This window comes from Tyto alba, unplaced genomic scaffold (genome assembly GCF_018691265.1).
Source record: "Tyto alba isolate M040663 unplaced genomic scaffold, T.alba_DEE_v4.0 Super-Scaffold_1, whole genome shotgun sequence".
NCBI lineage: Eukaryota > Metazoa > Chordata > Aves > Strigiformes > Tytonidae > Tyto > Tyto alba.
The window spans coordinates 23,387,573-23,409,046 of NW_024881261.1; the positions used below are offsets into that span (position 1 = coordinate 23,387,573).

The 21,474-nt window shown below is 40.0% G+C and overlaps 1 protein-coding gene across 5 annotated transcripts in view; it reads right to left on the reverse strand.

Annotated features, from left to right (window-relative positions):
• SORBS1 (sorbin and SH3 domain containing 1) overlaps window positions 1-21,474 on the reverse strand; it is a 222,697-nt gene that overhangs the window by 123,050 nt on the left and 78,173 nt on the right. For all 5 annotated transcript variants that reach the window (XM_042800025.1, XM_042800162.1, XM_042799943.1 and 2 more), the window contains one exon: window positions 7,248-7,306. The gene's annotated coding sequence lies outside the window, so the exon portion shown is untranslated. The remainder of the gene's footprint in view (window positions 1-7,247; window positions 7,307-21,474) is intronic.

A 21,474-nucleotide genomic window follows, 5' to 3' on the forward strand; every position in this document is an offset into this window, starting at 1 on the left:
AGGCCATGTATTTTCACTTTCAGTCTAGAATAGAGAGGTGTCTCAGCCACAATGTTGCAGTCTGAATCCTCCCTCTGCCTCTTTCTTGGATTCGACTGAAGCCTTATCAATAGCTCTGCCTCCTCTTCTCTCCTGTTTCCCACTGCAGCCCTGGTGGTCCCCTGCACACAGCACAGCTGCTTCTTCTTCCCTCTTGCTGAAGCTTATTTCTAAAATGCCTCCTCTGAGCAGATGTTTCCCATGTGTTTCACCCTTTATTTTCTTCCCCACCCCCACTTATTCCAATGTAAGTAACAATTCACCTCCTTGATCTTTCAGATCCAATCCTAAAATAGTGCAAGCATCCCGTAATCAGCCTGCCCAGCTTGGTTCTGGGTCAGGCAAAAAACAACAGTCTCTGTCCTTTCCCCTATGATAATACAATGAGAGATTGAAAAAAAAAAATAAAAAAAATAAAAAATGTTTAACCTTGGCAAAGCCTTTAGTTCCCATTTCACCTTCAGACTATCACCTTCAGCTTTGTTATTTTTTGGGTTTCTTCCAAGGATGAAGTTTTATTTCTTGGAAATATTCTGTTCAGCAGGATTAATATCTGCATCATTTGCCACTTTCCCTTCTACCTCATCCTCTTGTTTTCTAGCTGCTACTAAATTCTTATTTACAAATATAAATCTTAAGTATATAGATATTTCACAGGTCCCATCCCCCTTCTCTGTGACATTTCCCTCTCTCCAACTGTCTTTCCTTGGCACCAGTGCCTGCAGTGGCAGTAGACTTTTACACAAATTACCTTTGCTCTGCTTCACGGTTTCAATATCAGGCCAATTCAAGCCAGTTTCACAAGCTTACGTTAACTGTAGATCAAACCTAAAAGGAACACGCTCCAGCTGGACTGGTACTGTAACCCCAATTTTAGGGTACTACAACTTCTGCTCACTTGGATGTAGAGATAGGTTTTGTGGGGAGAGGGATGGGTGCAGTGCTTCCATCCCGTCCAGTGCAATATTGTGTTTCTCTGAGGAGGCTTACTCACCTTAGGCCAAGTCCTGAACACTGTCATCAGTCTACAAAAGGACCATGTAACTGCACTCCATAGGCTGGTCGACCAGCCCTGCCCCAAGGAGTGGGTGAGCATCAGACCATAAAGTGCTAGCAGCTGCCAATAGATCAGATCAGCAGCAGAACACAAGCACCCAGAAATCTGAAACTAGAGACTAAAGTCATGCAGATTTTGTCCAAACCAGGGTCAAATCCCTCTAGATGGAGGCTTACACAGAGACAGTCCACAAAGTACCTGCCAACAGGAATTTTGTTATTTAAAGTCCTGACTCTGGTCTCAGTCCTGAGAAGGGAGTACTCCGTTTCTGTGTCCCACAGCCCTGGCACTTGTCACGCTGCAGAACTGCTCACAGATGGACTTGAGCTGGCAGAGTTGGCAGGTGGGACGGACAGCGTGACCTGCCCCCTCACTTCACTGGCAACTGTGTGGGAGAACAAAAGCTGGTGACAGGATGTCCCTTTCCCAACAGCATTACTCCTGAATTTGCTGTCTCTGTGCAAGTAGCTCTCCAGCATTTGATTTCCCACATTCCGTGAGTGCTCTGATAAAAATTGCTGCATTCAGCCAAATGTTTAGTAACTCCTCTTATAGCTGTATACTAAAAATGACTGTGGGGGTGAGGTAAAGCAAAGAGAAGTGTAATGGTCTGAGAACATTAAGTGCAGTACTGGGCAAAGAAAAATTTTGCATTCCAAATGCCACAGGTAGATTTGTTACAGAGACTCAATGGCCACGCAGGCACTGAAAAGCCCTAGGCAAAGACCTTTGTTTCATTTCCAACCTTACCCAGTCTTTCTTCAGGACTTGAGCTGAGTCACTTCATCTTCTGATGTTTAATAAGCAGGCAGAAGTTTACACTAATGCTACATATATCAAGGTTGCATACCCAGAGTCTTTTACTATACTTGCACTTTGGTCAGATCTCAGATGAAACCTCAAGGCACCACAAAACAAAATTGGCAGAAACCTACATAATTTTGTAGCACTGCCATGAAATTATTTTTATGAACTACTAAGAACTTGCACTTGTTAGTTTTAATAGGCGAAAAGCTTCCCAGCAGTATGGGCAAGATTGAACGCATCTGAATGATGAATCTGGCTGTGTCAAAAGTGCTCTGGAGCCCTGCTGCTCCCAATACTGCCAACAGACAGCAAGGAGGAAAAGTAGCAGCTGATGACACTTCTTTCTCAACACCAACTATCTCACTGTTTCATGTATTCTTTCTCTTTGACAGTTTGGGTTTACCAGATCAGAGGACCTCACTTTTTTTTGTTTGTTTTTTTGTTTTTTTTTTTTTCTTCTTTTTAGGGCTATCTAGTGCCCTGGACAGCTTTGCTCAGAGCTAGCCCAGATAACAATATCACTATTTCTCTCTTCCTACACAGTCCACTAGACTTACAGATTTACTGGGATTCCATTTGGCTGGAAGCTCATTATGCAGTGTTTCCTGTAGCTCTCATATAGGACACATTCCAGGCAACAGATAAAAACATCTGTACTGCTCTTGTTATTGCTGTAAAAAAAAGAAAAGGGAAAACTACAAGAAACCTCAAGAATTCAGCATCAAGTTAGAGAAAATAAATTAAGTTCTGGAAGCACCAAATCAATAAAAGAAGCTTCCCAAGTACAGCACAGAAGAAAAAAAATAAAGTGCAGAGCTCCAAAGACCAATAGGTAATGAAGGAACACTTGCATTTTGATCAGGGCAGACCAAAGAAACACTTAGTGCTTTTCAAGACAGAAACTCTCTCAGACTTTATTCCGTTCTCCTGGCATGCAGAGAATGTTGGTAGAAAGCCACCCAAAGTGTCCCATCCTCAAAATTTGCAAAAGGCTTTCAATCAGATCTAGATACTGCAGCCATCTCTGCTTGAATGTTAAAAAGTAGCAAGAGAGAATTCTCCTGTCCATTTCATATTCAAATTTATATCTAACAACTTATTTTCCATTCTTAGTTATCTCCTAAATTTGTTATATTGCTTCAAATCCTATTTTCACCCTTTTTACACCTTCTAATTTGTTAATTCCTAGACCTGCAAATCCCCTTCTCCAGTCAATGTCTTCTCAGAAATCACTTGTCCTTTAAACATACCTCACCCTTCCTCCTATAAGCAGCTGTGCTGTATGTCATCATCTAGGCATGATTTAGACTGGAGGCTCTACAGTGCAAAGAACAGGTCTTATTTATGTTTGTGAATCCTTGTGTAACTATGCTGCTGTATAAATGTTTAATAGGAAATAATGCATTTGCTGGAACAAGCTGTGCACTAATACTCAGTGAGAATGGATATAATCCTTGCTCACTGTCAGAAGCTTCTGGAATTAAAAAAATAATGCAGTTGTTTCGTGACACTGCAGTTTCAGTTGAAGTGGTCTAATGAAACATTGTAGCACTGGAAATGGCCTTATCTACTCTCCATTCTTGAATTGTGATAGAGTTTGGGAGCTCAGCACTATGGATGTGGGGCTGCACTCAGCTACAACCACTGCACCTTACCTCCTTTCTGTTATGTACCTCCAGACCCCCACGTTAACAAAATTTAAAACAAATATTTCAAACCTCAGCTTTCTCTTTAATGTTGGCTGAAAAGTTTAGAATGGTCCTGTCTGTTTTTCACACCACTCTTGGCATGATTTTTCTGTGGGTTTGAGGGTATCCTGTCCTGTATAGAATTAACTGTGAAATAGAAACCCCAGCAGCAGATTGGATGCATAGTTTTTATTTCAGGGACCAAATAGGAGCTGACTGGTTCATCACTGACACCACACAAGCAGTGAATGCTCAAGCAAACAGCGAATGTATGATGTCTTGGCCTCAGGGCCAATGAATAAAATATGGTGGTGATGCTAATGAAGAAAATCTAACAGGGCAGCAAGAGTGTCAGACCTTCATGTCATCTAGCCTTAGGTTAATGCTCATGGAGACAAACAAACCACATCACAAATTTCCACAACCTGTACAAACAGAAATCTTTGGGCTTTGTTCTCTCTATATCAGATTGCTCCTAATGGTGGAGCTGGCGATGACAAGTCTTATCCCATAATCTCAACAATTTGTGCACTGTTGACATGAAAGCCAGGGATAGAAAGAATCACTCGTGGCATGTTCATAGGGTCTCTGAAACACGGAGTGCTGGATGGAGTCCATCCAGCCATCTACCTCCAACACCGCATCCTAGGGTCAGGATCTCTTTCCTATTAATTTTAATACAGTTTCACTAACAGCACTCGATATTTTATCCTTGAAAGAGATTTGACTAAGTGATATATTAAGAAGGTTTTCACAATTGTCAGTGTGCTTTAGGAAAGGAAAGAAAAGGAGCTATATCTGATGGAAGCAAATCCAAAATAAAGCAAAAGACAACTCCATTAGGAAAAATTCCTGTAACAGTGAAATCTATTGGACTTTATACAGTTTCTTCGATGGCATGAAAAATACTCCACTCCTTCAGTCACTTAGAAGTAGATTTGACCAGCAGTACAAAAATATATTTCAGGGAACACAGCTATATCAGCATGGCAGTAAAACAGATGAGCTAATAACTCTTTTCCCTCATTTTCAGGATCATACATGACAAGAATTCAGCATTAGTCAAAACTTATTTACCTACAAACAACAGAATTTCCAGAGTTCATATTTGGTGGAAATTAGTATCTCTCTGGGAAGAAAGGTGTGCATCATTTATCAAGTGAGAAGTATTACAGTTCTGAAGGGGGTCAGGGAGGGGCAAAGCTATTTAGTGCAAATGAGTTAAGGATAAAGGTATTCAGAAAGATCAGAACAGAAACACTTTAGAAAATCTGCCCCCATATGACTCGAAGCTGAACCCTTAAGAGAAATTCCCACTTACCTGCAAGTGTTCAGGTCTTGAGGAAAAAAAAAAAAAACAAACTAAAACCTGACTGCAGCTCTCTACCTATTGTAACTGGTGTCAGGAACACCTCCCCAGAAGGTATTTTCATTAACTTTTCAACTCATCAAATATCAGAGTTCACATGTGAGAGGATTTTCACAGAAAAGCTATGTTCCACATGGCTAAACTACTTAGACTCAAACTAAAACGGGGAGGGGATCTTTAAACAGGTTAAGTTAAAGCGACATTTTTTTTTCTACTTGATCAGAGACAAAAAAAAAAAAAAAAAGTTAAACCTTTTCGTGAAGTCCTCATTGTTTGAGCAACATTATGTTCAGATTACAGTAACTGTTTTATCATCAGCTGGACAAGTAGTTAAGTAGTACAATGCCTTTGTGCTTAACACAAATTAATTTGAATCAAAGAGAAGATGGAGATCCGTTCACTGATTTATTTTGCCTCTAAAGAACCCAGTTTCAAGTACTCAAACAAATAATCAAAAGAATAGGTAACTGAGCAACTAATCTTACATGACCAATTTAGAACTCACAGCTTGTAGGAACTGCAAACCTGTTGCTGAGAGGAATCCAGACCTAATTCACAAAAATATATTTCTGTAGAAACCATAAAACTTCTTTCATAGCCATTTTGCTTTGTCTCTAGTTCCTTTCAGATGTAACAACCTCTGACTCAGATATAATTAGAAGAATTTGCATTAATTGTAGTACTAAACATATTTATGATACCTTGTATATTCACGGAAGACACACATCTTCAAAAGGTTTCAAGGATGAACTGCTAAGCCTCAGGGACTAAAAAGCCCTTTAAGACTGGGGTCAAGCTAGGCATTTAGATTCAAAAATAATAAATAAATCCATTTGCAGACAAAGGCCTATTGTATACCACTCTTCCAGGAAAACCCATGGGTGGCTGAGAATTATTTGGGAAAAGTTTGCATAAATTGATTCTGAATCATTCACAATGTTTTCTTCCACACTGAAAAGAGGGGTCTATGGAAGGAAGAAAGCATTGGTGAGTTCACACAGGGTCAGGGAATATCTGTCTTTCCAAATGCAGAACTAGAAAATGTTTATGGTTCGTGGAACACTGAAAGAGAGAACCATCACCTTCCCTGCCCATGACTCATTGAGAACCTGAGGTACCATCAGCTCCAGCTATGAGAGTGGGAGTACATTTAGAAGGTATGGCAGGGAGTGCAAATTGCAGCAGTCAAAGCTTGTGTGGTGTGATAGTTCAAAGGAACCACTTCCCACCCTCTGCTCAAAAGGAAGAAAAAACAAACAAAAAATAACCCAAAACCAAAAAATGAGTCCCACTGTTCCTCATCACACGTTGCTTTCTCAGCTACCAGGCAGACACCACCAAGCTAACATGTAGAGTTCATTAGAAAGCACAGACTTTTACTTAGGAGTTTTGCAGAGTCCTATAAAATTCTATAGAAATTAATCACTAGGTTACATAGTTCTTTGCATTAGTTCAGAAAAAACATAGAAATATCATGCTATATTATGTGCTTTTACAGTAACACTTATAGAAAAACATTATTCTTTATTCTTAACTCTGCAATCATATGTTAACAATTATTGCCACAAAAGCTATTTCAGTTCTTCCAAGTTATACAACTAGGCAGCAGGGACAGCTTTGAACTGTTGAACATCAGGTTCTTATTTACTATGTTATCCTATTTTTAGGTCAAAATTTTACACATCTGCTGAAAGCACTTTCTCCACATCAGGCAATTCTCCTGATAAAACTGCTTCAGGTATCAAGCTGCTGAGGAGAAGCAGTACAACCTTGATTCCCTGCTTAATTAGAAAACAAGACCTTCTTACAGAGAGCTAGGAAGACTCACAGACTTGGCAAGGGAAGGACACAGTGCATCCATTATGCCGTGTTATTTGTCCAGGAGTGATACATGAGTTAGGGTATAACCTTCGGGAATCATATTAACAGACACTGACCATGATTTTGAGGTCAGTGTAGAGCTGCTATTAAATAGCTCTGTTCGTGTTCTGGTGCCTCTGAAACCAAGTGTTTATTCACTACCAGGTGGCCCAATCTTGAACAGCACTTGCAACAGTCAGTACAAGCAGGATGGCCACTGTTGTATTCATCAACCTGAACCCTCAGCTTAGTTCTGATTCAGTGCAACTTTCCGGGGAACACCTTTACATTGTGTTTAAAATACTGCGTTCAAAAATCAAGGAAGCAGTCATCTTCTGCCAATAGCTTTCAAACTCACTTTTCTGAAAGTTTCCATACTGCATTTGAGATGAACACTGGGGAGAGTAACAGTGCATAAAGTACATACCTTTGGCAGAGCTTTGAGAAAGAGAAGCCACAGCTCTACCGGTACGTTCTGGCCTCCTCCTGGAAAAGAAAAAAGCAGTAATTGTTACAGAATACAATAACCTAATGCAGCTGTTAGAAAAATGAACTATAAAGTGTTCACTCAGTCTAAAATAAAGGAACCACCATCCTGGGGTCTGCTAGAAAATTTGCAATTTGTAGCCCATCTACTTCAACTAGTATTGTTATATTTTAAAGTTAAGAGTCACCATTTGTACATGAATCAGTTTTTATGAGGCAAGAGCCTCCATGCCTATATGAAACCCAAGGCAACATCATCCATGTTTATTATTCTGCAAAGGGAAACAGTGCCAAACTTCCTGCAACTCCCACTTTAGCTGCTGAAATCCAGAGAACTGAATGTGCTGCTGTTAGCATTTGGAGACAGGAATATGTTTTGATCTAATACATCAGACACAGGCTCTCTTGGTGACAACGAAGTACTAGATTCCACAGTATGTTAAAATAGAGCCAAATATGAAAACATTGTATGCAACTCATACAGAGTAACTTCTGCTCATCATCTTTAAAATTGTTCAAGAGTGTTCTAAACATTCTAAAAATACCATGGAAGTTGGTAAATAGTTAAATTCTCGTAGCTGGTCACATAAATGACTGCTTGATCAATGTATACAAATGTTCTAACACTACTCTTACTATATTTAATACAGAGTTATGTGTGAGTCAGGACTAGGACAAAAATTCTCATGTACAGAGAAATCTGTTTTACAACTTTGGCCATCACTATTTAGTCAGGTGTCTTCCTATTGCCAAGGACACAGCCTATGGATACCTATATGTAGGGTTACAGTGGGTGTGCCACAGAGACAGTTCCCTCCTATGGACACTACTCTCCTGCTTCTTCACCTTGCAGTCTCTCAGGGCGGTGTCTCCTCCTGACTGAAGAGGTTGGCCTTTTCCTGCTCTTCCTGCAGGTCTTCCTAAGAATCAACAGGGAGCAGAACTGCCCAGACAGACTGACATGCAAAAGCTATTTAGAGTATTTCAACAAGATCTAAGCCCTGTAGAAGATCTGGTTTCAGGATCTCTGCTCAAGGTTAAGTCTAAGTTTTTCTCACCTCATTAAGGCTGTATAATAGGAACTCACCTGACAAACTCCCCACCTGCAACAGGCACTTCTCTATGTTTTCAAGAGAAGGTGATAGCAGCTGGGAAATTAATTCTCTGCTGCTGCCACTAAGAACAAATGATTAGAAATATCAGCAAGTAGCAGAATTCAACTCTGTACTCTCCAAGCCCAGTGTGAATGATACAAGCAGGGCCCTTCATCCAAACTGTCTTTCATCCCATGCTACAGAACCTCAGGACAGGTACAGCTCAGTTTTGCATCATCATTGTATTTGGATCCTGATAAGGGAACATTTACACCTTTTGTATACTCCCAGTGAAAAGGTGTCTGTTCTCAATACAGAAGGCACAGCTTTTTGAAACTGAAAAGTTTCTCCCTGGTTCCTTGTTTGCTTCTCAAACGGTTAGATCAGTAAGTACCTATGGATGGGCAAAAGACATCAGCTTCTCCCCAGTGAGAAGGACTCTATAGGATAAAAATTATTCATTCAGCTGGATGTATCATGTCCAAATCTCCCTTTAGTATCCTGGAAGTTTATGCGTGACTCGGGACAGCTGTAGTCCTGAAGCAGGATTGAAACAAACATCTCTCCAACACACCTTCTGTCACCTGGAAGGGTTCCTGCCTACACTGGCAGGCAATGCCTCACATCAAATAGTCCATCATCCTGTGCAGTAGAAGCCCTTCTGGGGAGCTGGTTTACACCAGATGCACAGCATATCACAGCTTTTCTATCTTACTGTTCCTTTCTCAGTCACAAGATTTATGCATGTGTTGATACTTTCTTGTGGGCACTCTAGTCAGTGAGGAATTTTTCCCTCCCCACAATGTTGCTCTGAGAGTAAGTAAAATTCACATCAACTTCCCTACCTTTTCCTCCCTCTCGGAAAGCAACCCACCTCACCAGCTACTTGCATCCAGAAGGACTAGGGCTCTATGAACACCTCATCCCTCTTTACCCCATCTCCTTAGGTTCTGAGCCTCATTTCCTCAAGAGTCAACAGATCAAGCCCACCACACCCGACAGTGAAAGGCATAACCATGCCATAGCACTGTTGAGTATACCAATCAGTTATCATGTAATACCTCTGATACTCTAAAGCCTCTTTCACCAGCAGAGACATTTTGCCTGCACACCTAGCCCAGCTGTCTGTCTTCCTGTGGCATTCAGCTCTTAATTTCTCACTTACTGTCTCTAAAGCAGACAGAGTAACACTATTCTACCCAATTTGGGTGCTATGATGTGCTGACATCCCTATAGAGGAACTCTAATAAAGAAAAAAGAGAGGCACACTACCAATGGCACAGCTGTATCTTCCCTTTCTATCCTATACTTACTCTGGATCAAATCCCCTATCCAACACCTATCTCATGCTCTAATGCTGGTGATGTTACAGAAAACACAGAGGTTATTTTTTTTTTTTTCCCACTGTATTAATTTATGAGGAGCAAACACTGACTACTGGTTGCCTGTAATGTGTCAAACTTGAATTGTTTACCTGCACAAAAGCTTTCTGACTCAAACTGTGCCCTATCCTCAGCCACACTGCACAAATAAATGCCTCTGAAAACAAAAACAAAACAAAACAAAAAAGTCAGATCTCTTTTTTTTTAAAAAAAAAAAAAAAAACATTTGTTATGTTTTTGGCTAGAATGTAGAGTGAAAGGCTGAGAACAGTAAGGGGGATACATATACCCTGATTCCAGCAACATCGCTCAAGGAAAATCATGGAGTTTTGAACATCACAGGAGAGCAAACTGCCTAAGTATACTGGAGCAAACATCATTGTGAATAGCAGTAGTAGTACGTGTTGCCATTAGATAAGTAACTCTGACACGAACCGTTCTTATCTACTGTTAATTCAGAGTGCCAAAGGACTGTTGTTTCCATTGGTTTGCAATGGAGAAATACTTTGGGAGTCCAATTAAGTTCAGTCACTAACACATGATTCCTACACATATCCCTGAGGATCAGACGCACGTTGCAACTACATTCCTAAAAGCTAGAAAGGCAGTAACAGCAAAATGAAATTCTGCTTTTAAACTGCTGATTTACAATTTGAAGAAACAGTATCCAGGATGCTACCCGCTCCTAGCAAAATGGTCTGGTGAGGGCAAAATATGCACAGATTTCCTTTATGACAAGCACAATGGCCTAACTTTTGGTTAGGTGGCAGCCATGCAGCTTCCAAACAGCTTGAGCAAGATGAGAGTACAATATCTGAATTATTAACTTCTAATTTAAGTAGTATGCAAAATGTACAGAACTTATGTTCTGACTGAGGCACTATTTTAGGGCTCAAGTAAATTTTCTAAATTACTTACAAGTGTGAAATGTCTGGATATTCAGGTAGGAGCAGCAAAAGTACATATCCTAGATACCATCAATAAAGATGCTGTGATACTGGAAGTTTCTGAAGGTAGGAGGAGATATTCTGGGCAACCTTCCCTGCATCTTGTGCAGAAATCTCATTCATAACTATCCTATTTCATTACCTCCTCCCAAACAACCCTTTTCAGTACTACTTAATTACTGTTCACCATGAACTTTTTCACTCCCAGCCAATACTTCTGTTAAGCAGAAACGAGTTAGAAGACCTGGCAGCCAGAACATACCTGACAAATCTGGACAGTCCCCTGGATGCAAAACCCAGGAGGAAGCTTAAACAGAGATCTTTTGTACCCTAATATGAGCTATTCTATGACAGAAAGGGTAAAAACATTTCCCTGTTCTTTGATTTTGATGGAGTGAATATTGTCCTGAATTTACTGCACTGAGTGCCAACTACTGAACACCAGCCCCTCTCTAACCACATATCTTCAGGTGAATGACATGTCTTCCTATCTCTTATCCTTTTCTTCCCCAGAGCACACAGCTCAGCAGTACAGAGGCAGGACTTCAGCAGTGCCCAGCCTTAAAGGGTGCCAAAGGCAATGTTGGGGTCAGGCAGTCTGGTGAGATGCAGAGATTGGTGTCAGGCTGTTCAAAACTTCACTCTTTGTTGTAGCTGCATGCCGGGCCTTCTGATTGAGAAGGATCATTCAACCGTAGCATTATTATTAAACAGCGCACTCCTGAATATCTCAGGCAAAGTACTAAGACTCATGGGAACACAGGTTCTTCCCAAATTAGCTCCTGCCTTGTGAAACAGGTCCAGTGGGCTCCAGAGAACTTAGTACCGTCCTGTACTATTTTGAGCACTGTGAAGTCATTTGAAACTTAAGGTTTTGCATAAATTCTGGAATGACTGCACTTTTTAACCCTTCCAGGAGAAGGCTACAATGAGGTCCCTGAAATAAGCACTAAAATTTTCTGGAGATGAACTGTGTAGCTCAAGCATGCCGAAAAACAGGATCCGCATTTTAAAAAATAAAAATAAAATCAGTGCTCACACTATAGAGAAGCACGTTTATTAAAAAACAAAGAGCACATACATCCATCCTTCTACTCACAAGAGTTTAAATCAGTGACAATTCTTGCCTGCAAAAATTAGTCTAGCACATCAAAGGATGGCTGCTGTGTCACTTGAAATAATGTGAAGGCTTTAATTTTTCACACACCTCCTGTGAAGGAGAAACATGTCCAGTTCTGCAGTGTATGTGATGCATCACAGAGTCAGCATCCACATCTGTAAAACCTGAGTGTGGAGGAAAAAGTAGGAAGGACAGGGAAGAGAACAGTGTGTCACTGCCTCTGCCATTTTGGAGCACTTGTCCCTTTCCATCACAAATTAAAGTAGTTCCTGTGCAAAGGTTTAACTCACAGCGTACAATGAAATTAAATCATTTTCCCCCACTTAGTCACTGACTTCCCATGCCTTTTTAAACAAAGAGCCAGGAAGAGCATCAAGGAGCACAGCAGCAGCAGCAGCGTTGCTGCTGAAAGGTCTTAAAACAAACAAAAAATGACTTAAGTAATACAAAGAAGAACAGAAGATCACAAAATGAGGCTGATGATGAAGGGACATATTTTCCCTCCCTCTAGCCTTATGAGGACTGTAATCCTAGCAACCAAAGTTGTTCAAAAGCATGTGTAGGAGGAGAGGGGGAAGAAAGGGTAGCATTGTTTATAGTACATAGATGTAGGGACTGCAGCAGGAGCCAAATGAGGAGAATAACTTCTGTGCTAGAACGGAAGAGTGAAAGGAAATGGGTAGGTAAGGACAATTGTAGGATTTGTACAGTACAGAAGAGAATCCCTTCCATGTAGGATGCAATTTCTTCCGCGGAAAAGATGTTTCATCCGTGGAGCTGGATGACACAACTCCTCTGGAATAGCAACCTTTCAGTGTTTGTTATCTGTGGTTCCGTTACTAGATAGGTTGCGGTTCTTATAATTAGCACTTCATTAGCTAAAAAGTCAAAATGTTCCTTGCATCAATCTATTTAGTTATACATCACTTTTACGAGATGGGTATCAACTAAGACTGAAAGGATTGTCTGGTGTGAATCATAAATACTTTAAAGGGTTCTTAAAATATGAATACTCAACACTTTCTGAAAATAAACTTCCTGGAATAAGCTTCTGGGTCACTTCACATCAGTAAACCTTTCTGATATCCTGGCCACTTCCCTTCCTTTATAGCTAACAAAATGGAGGTACACAGAGGCACCAGACAGCTTCTCGAAAGAAACTTTATTTACAAACCTAAAAGAAGGCAGCTGTTTTTTCACCAGTTGTCAAGTACTTCAGATCTCACTAGGTAAATAACATCTCACCTGCAGAATACTATAGAACAGTTTGAAAATCTATTAAAAGCCATCAAATAAAACCCACAGGATTTCAAACAAATGCCTACAAAAACCCCACTGCATTCATTTAGAGCCCACACAAGCTTCACTACGGACAGATTAAGGAAAGTGGTCTCCTTGTTGACCTGCTTAAATATGACATCAATTACTCAGTCCACAAATGTGAAAACGCTTTCCTAACAGAATTGCATCAGGACCAGAAATATATGCGGAGCCCATATTTTTTGACTAATGGCATTCTTTCACCACAATTACTTCTACGTGGACTCCTTCTCTATGGCACCAGGTGAGTTCAGCCAGGCTGGCACTTATGTGTGGTTTTCTGTGGACTGCTACAAGGATGCCCATGAAGAAAAGCAAGTCTGCTTTCAATAGGCTTAAGTCAGGTAGGCAGGGATTGGCAGCTGCCAAGAAGTCCTAAAGGGTCTACACACAGAAGAGTGTTGAAAAACAATTCTTTATACCAACACTGTATTAATTCTTGCCCTGAACGTAATTTATTTAAGCTTCTTCACACAATCTAAATATTCACGCCATTATTTGGCACTATCAGAAAAACACCTAAATCATACGGAAATGAAAGTTGCAGCAAGGCACAAATACACCAAAATAAAGGAAAAAGGTTCCCCAGGATTTGATTGAGCTGTGACAAGCATCCAAAAGAAACACATTTCACCACTAAATTTCTTCATGTTATTTCCAACTGATTTTTGACACTGGAACTGGCTTTTAATAGATGCAAAGGAGATAAATGTCTCATTACCAAAAATAAATCCGTCTGTTAAGGATGACAGAGAGAGGCAGAAGCGCTGCACTGCCTATTATGGTATTGAGCAACAGATTTCACTCCCTCTGCTATATGCCCATTAATTAAAAATCTGACAAGCTTTTCCAAAGAATTTCTGAGCTTCTTTGGTCCTCTCCTTAATTCCTTCATAATTCTTTGTGTATATAAACATGTCAGGCCTGGAAAGAAGTGGGGCATGCACATAATTTACCACAGAGGTCTCTTCCTATTCAGATGCAAATACTGGTAAGGAAACAACAACAGACAAAAGGGGAACAAGAAATTAATGCAATGAAAAAATATGCCTGCAATTCCCTGTCCAGTCACCAGATGAAGCTGCTTAAAACAGCAGCACCAACATGTTTTTTTGTCTTTTTGACAAGAGACCTCCTATGCCCCTGCCAGAACTAGATGTATCAGCTCCCAGTGAGCTAAATCACTTTGCATTACAGCCTCTGTTTCATGAACATGCGAGACACTACTTTAATAGGAAATGGTAGCTTGCTTTAGTATTAACAGTGTCTCACACGCAGCCATAATGCAGTGAGGCCCTTGCTCTCTTTGCAATGTGTTGTCTTTGTAAAATTCCCTCCCTACAGTCAGGCAGAACAGCCATTTTATTCTCACAATTGATATAACATGGACAGACCTTTCACTCTGTCAAACACACACACACGTGTGCGTACCCTCACAGATAGCCACACTCACAGATTTTTGCCTTTCTTCTTGTTCTCCTTCGATGAGATAAAAATCATCCCACAAAGCAAAACTGTACATCTGTGCAATCAGAACAGTTTCTTTTCAGACCATTGTTACACTTTAAATAAAACAGCCTGGAAAATTTTTCTCTGGGATATTGCTGCTTATGATGTCCAATGCAAGACATACATATATAAATGGAAACATAGCATGCCTTCCACCATATGATACAGAAAATGTGATCCTGTGTTTTACTCAGCTATTCATCTGTCCTCTAAAGTAAATCCAGTTTAAGCAATTCTTCACTGGTATGTGGGTGGGCTAGATAGAGCAATAGGTCTCTTTCACCTCTAAGCAATTCATGCCTTGCATGGCTTGTTTTTATTGACTTATCTTATTGCCTGTTTGTGAGCAGAAGCATGTGCCTCATGCAAATGCCAAGACCTCTCTTGCTTTGGGATGCTATTGTGCAAATGCAAGTAATCAGAAATAAAATAAAAACCATCATTTTATTTCTGAAAGATTAAGTCCATATCATCATGCATATTTTTTACATATGCAGAGAGAAGCTTCAGTGATACCACCCCACAAATATTACATTAACCAACCCAGCCCTTCCAGTTCAGGGTCATAGGCTTTACTGCTCCTGCTTCACCACAGCTGATATCTGAGCTGCTCTGCAAAGATTAGAGCTTTTACACCTTGAGCAGGGATTCCCAGTGCACTGAGGCAGAAGTCTCAACACCTGAGACAACCAGAAGACAGAATAAATACATGTTCTGAATACATCAAACTGTTAGGAGTGAAAGACTCTTCATCAAAACCATTTCCTCTGTGCATCTTTTTATCTCAGAAGAGACTGGTGGTTACATTTCAAGTTAGCAGAAGAAAACGTTGCATTTGCAGCCTTAGCTAATTAGGTCCTCAGCTGATACAAATGGGGGCAGCTATGCATCTTCATAACCCAAGAGGAACCCCAATTCTGAATATGCCTTAAGGATTCACTGTAGCATTAATATAAAATAAAAAAATTTATTAACATCACCTTTCTGACTAAAAGAGCAAGCAATGAAACTTCCATTTCCAAGTCAAAGTACAGAGGGAAGGAAAAAAAAATATCATCAACCTTTTACCTTGAAAAAACTTACTATATGTTTCAGCACTAATTGATCACATGGGATTCTTCCCTTAAGTCTATCACCTGGAAAGCAGAAGCAGCCTGGGTGAGAGCACTTAAGAAACAGAAGACTCCCAATTTCTAACTCTTAACAGTGTTAAAATTGCCAAGCAAGCTGTAGTTTTAAAAGTTAAGCAGCAAAACCCAACTACAGGAGAGGAAAGTCTACTTTCACTGCTTGGAAATGTTCCTGATTTTTTCAGTGGGAACATTCAGGAGTACATGTTAATATTTAACTCTGTGTTTTTCCAGTATTACACCAGTCTTCCTTCAGGGATGCAGAGGAAGGCAGTGAACTGTTACTATTCTTTAAAAGCAACAGAAGTGACCACCACAGAAAAGAAAAAGAAAAAACAGCACTAGAAAATATAAGAAAAAGGAGAAAAGTTTCTGAAAATAAACCTTTTGTATCACACATCACAAGAACATCTTAATGAATCAGCAATTCACATAGCAAGTGATGAAAAAGACATCAATTAAAAAATCATCAACTGTCCTCCTTACAGCTGTTTGGAGAGCAACGGTACCACTTTAGTTGGTCACTTAGTCCTTCTGAAAGTGCAACACGTCAGCCTCAGGAAAACCTTCAAACGTTGGCCAGTGAACACCAGTGGCACTGCTGCTCCAGCTGCCAGGGCAAACATAACAAGCTCAGTCGGGGATGTCCCAGCCACCCTACTGCAAGGCATTCTTATTATCTAGTTTTCTCTAATCTTGTGAGACATTCCTTCCTTCTGCCTGCCCATTTTTTTTTTTGACCTGAATGTTTTTCAAGTCCATTTCCTTGTTTTTTGAGTTAGCTACAAATAAGACTTTCAAATTAAATGCTGAAAGGAATCTGCCCACACTCACAGTGAGACATAAGGAGGAAACAACTGGGTGTTCAGAGATGGTGTCACCTGTTGTCCTCTGGTGAACATGTGCCCCACACCCTCCCTTGTGCCAGACCGCAGGCGTGTAGGATAGTCGCAGCCCCATTCTTCAAACACACTGGGCAAGAGGAAGCAGTCCTGATATTTCTAGTTGAAATCAGTGGTACCTAGGAGTGACCATCAGCTTTGAAAGGAGAGACGTGCTGTTTTGGAGCTTCAAAGACTCTGTACGGAAAATGCCTTTAATGTTAGAAAACACAATGAGCAAATAAAAGTTGGCAGGTATTTCCAGATGCCAGCCTCCATGTAATGAGATGCAGAAGGAAAGTCGATACTCCTACAGAGAGTAAAAACCTCATCATATCAGTGCCTTCTATCCCCCACTATTCTATTCAGCATCTTTAAGTGGGAGGTATTCTGCAGCCTTTCACACTTGACCTCTTAATTAAAGCATGGTAAAATTAACATCTCAGACATGATAGATCCTTTACCCACCTACATCAGTAATTAAACTAATTCTCAAGGGAGCAAGAACATTTGTTATGTGTAATGTAACTTTAGCTGGGGTATTCCAAAGAAGGAAAAAGAGCTGATGTAATAAATGCAGTCATTTATATTTTAAGGGAGCTATTGTAAATGAAAGAAGAACACCTGTGATGGCTTGAGGCAACGGCAGCCAAAGGAAATCTTATGTGTCACCTGGGGACGGTACACTGTGTATGGCCTCCCCATCTCCAGCTGCAATATTGAATAACTAAGTGATGAAGCAGACACACTTTATGCCTTCTCTGACTCTCAGATGCTAGCATTATAATCCACTTTCAAAACTGATGGAACTGTACCTTATAGTAATTTCATATTAGTCCTACATGAAAAGCAGGATGGGGTCAAAGTAGGTCTAACGTCCTTCTTATGGGCAATACAGTCTCTTTGTTTTGCATTTGTAAAAATCCTAGAAGCCTAGACAAGTCTAGACTCTATCACAATACAAATAACTGAATAATCATGTAGAAAGAGTTTATGCAATTAAAGATGAAAATGACACCCCATCAGAGTGACAGAATTTAATATTCTCTTCATGCTGATGTATAAAGGACCAAGCAGTAAGAAAAAGGTCCATGAAAGTAACTAAAAATGTATATGGAACCCAGGAGGTATGGAGGATACTTGAGGAGCTACAACAGCACAGAACACAAACCCCATTTATTTAGGAAACAAGACTGATTTCTGACATCTTCTCAGATGCAAATTTGAGGGCTTGAGTTTGTGCTTGAGCCTGAAAGCATGAAAAACACTATTTCAGTTGTCAAATCTAGTACTTGCTCAAAGGGCCTATTTACTCAGCCAAGACATAACAGTCAAGAAACATGTCCCGGCAAAGGTCTGTTCCCCTATGCAGTGACTATGTATCCTTTTCTAAGGATTTATCTTAAACTGCATATGGGCAGTCCAGGCCTCACTGAGCTTCAGAGAGTCTTCCCAGACCTCTCCTCCACTCAGGGTTTAAATGCATAGTATTCAGATTATAAACAGCCAGCATGTGACATGCTGTCCCTCCCCAAAATACAGTCATAACCACACCAGGTAAGGTCAAAATTTCCCCAGTCCTTTCTTGCTGTATTACTAAACAAACTGTATAAACTACAGCCTAAACCCTTGTCCTCAAGTTTAGTTGATCCCATGATTCATCCACTAAGAGCTACTCAGTTAAGACTGATTGATTGCCTGTCAGAGAAACAAAACAAAACAAAACACACCAATCTATTATTTCAGAGAGGAAGAGAGCAGAAACCATTCCCAATTCTTACACCTATGGTAGAATTAGTAAATCATCTGAAAGAGTGAATCATAACTCATTAAGAGGCATCCAGCAGCAGTGTCTATACCTGTTTCTTTGAAGGAAGGAAAGAGAGACCACACATTGCCCTTCTAATGCAAGCAATAAGGTTGGCCAGGGAGGTTGCTTGGGTGGGGATGTTAGGTTTTGGTGAGGTTTTTTGTTAGTGTGGTGGTTTTTGGTTGTTTTTTTTGGTGTGTGTGTGTGTGTGCGTGTGTGTGGTGGTGTTTTGGTGTTTTTTTTTTTTGTTGTTTTGGTTTGGGTTTTTTACACAGGCAATAATGTGTTGGTACTGAGGCCAATCCTTGATTTTTATTTTTAAAATCAGGCTACAAAATTATTCTCAGGGAATGGGTAATATGACAATCAAAACAGTTAAAAAACAAACTCCAATGGCAAAGATTTTTAAGAATACGTTTGTACTTAAGGGTACTTGAAAACAAACCAGTTCTAGGTGTTTTAAAGCCTTCCCTCTCTTCCCCATGATGCTAAACTGAAAAAAACAGGAGCTCTTTCACACATGCAGACCCACATGAGGGAGGCCATTGCTTTAGCTGCTTGGAAAACTACACTACAGTGACTCATTGGCCTCTGTGGTTTATCAAATGAGTGACCACCCCTCCAAGCCCCAAGGGAAACAACCACTTCTGCCACCAGTATTAAGTATTTGACTGCTTACTGCAGTCTCATGAAAGACTGAGAAGTGGGCTCAGCAAATTTAGCCTTGCAGATCTGAGAATTTCTCTATCACTGCTCATCCAAATTTCACACACACAAACAAATCATTGTGGTGGTTCTGAATTCTGCACCATTTTCAAAATATTGAGTCCAAGCAAAACACCAATAAGAAAAATAATTACTTTCTGATCTATTTCAACTATCTTTTTCTTGGCTTACACCACTCTCTAAGATTAATCTTTAAAATGTTGCTAAGGAAATGAGACAGTTAAACAGTCACTGTCTTAAGTATACACTGAACATCTTATAGTACAGCCAGTTTATTCCAGTTCTACAATGCAAAGCATCAAATACTGAGCACATGACAGCTAAAATAATCAGAGGCATTCAGTTGTGAATAAACAAGGTCAAAGAAGAACATGAATATAGGAAGAGAGGATTTTAAACCTTTTATAAACAGATTGTTATCAGCCCATGGAAGGCAAAATTGTCTGAGTGAGTTCCCATCATATCCAGGGTACCATCTGGAAAATGAAGAGAACATTTTTAGAAGTAATTAAGATAACTTATTATGATATTAACAGCATTAATTGGAGTATATATAGGCTCAAAAGACCAGATCCTCAACAACTACAGTGAGCGTGCCTTCTGAAGTCAGTAGCATTACACCACTGTTATAGTGTTATAGTGTAATACCATAAATACCAATACTAACACATAATTTTACTTCTCCTCTTTCTGCTTTTATTTGCCAACACCAGAATTTCAATCCCTCAAGTACATGAGTTTCTCTTAGCTATAGATCCTACACAAGCTTCTGATCTTCATTACATTGGATCCAACACCTTCCCTCTAAATAGTATTTCTCTAAACTTACAGTAGGGTAGTTAAGAATGAGAATGCAGTATCAATACCCGAGGCATTGCAACTAGTCCACTTCCTTAAATTGTTTTAGGTAGAACAATCTTCAGTACAGACATACTACCACAGGAATACTGTACAGCCCAGATGATCCATATCTTAAATTTGTAGATTTGACTCTTCAGCCCCATTGGAAATACACCAATGCCAAGAACTGACACCTTTCTTTGTCCACCTCAGTGCAGAGTCGCTTATTTGTCACTTCAACAAGTCTTATGAATTATATGTCAGGATAATGTAGAGTCCTTATACTCACAACACTGGAATATTCAGCTAAGAAAACTTATATTTGTATGAGCAAGGGATTTGGGAAGAAAAGACCACAGTAATGTAAGGAAATAAGCCACATATTTTTTTCACTATAGAAGAATCTTTGAAAGTTTCAGATGTAAAATGACACAGTGAAACTTGTTGCTAAACCTTCTGACATATAACAGTAGCCACAGACTGTGAGACAGTTTAATAAATAAAAGAACTTCAGAGGTCTGATTAAGACAATACAGATAAAGGTTCATAATTAGCCAGAAGATGACATGCTTTCCATTTATGTAAGCACAGGAAACTGCTTCAACTTCATGGGGGGTACCATGGCATGAAGAGCAAATTCATCTCTCCAGTGTAGGGACAGTGTAGGGATCTGTAGGGACTAGTTTCCAGCAGATGCTTCTAAGGACATGATTTCTGCTAGAAGCATCCCCAAAAATGTTGGAAATGAAAGGAAGAATAATACTCCAAAATTACATTGCCAAAAATGTCAATGTCTCCATCCAGAGACACTGGAGTGCATTAGCTTTGAGGTCACTAGAATATTTCTGCTCTGTTGAAGAAGGAACAGGGCAAGAGACAGTAAATCATTCACTTGAGAAACTCTCCCAGAAATTCTCTTGGGACCAAAAGGACCTAGGCTGTCCATTGTCACCATATGTTGTGTGACCTCTCTGAAAATTTGTTCTGAACGAAAAACATCCTGGATTGAACTGCACAGAGCATTTTAAAAATGTATGAGATAAAGTAAGCACTGTGTACAAGGTGTAAGGTAAGAACTGTAAAGATTCCACAGACAACTATGCTTAGGACTTCATACCATCCTTCACTGAAACAACCCTCCACAATGAACTTATGTTCTACCTCACAGCAACTCCCCTAACCTGGCTGTTCCGGGTCTTACCAGCTTGTGATCCACACACCCATCTCCAGAGATCCCTGACTACCCTCCTCATTCACCAACAACCAGCTCTTCCCCTCATCTTTCCTTACTCTCTTCTGTAATGAAGCCAAATGCCAGGGCGCTCCTAAGAGACATCTTCAAACTATCTGTTATCTACTATCAAGTAGATCATTACAGCTTGTGTTAGTTTCTCCATACATAAGCCCTG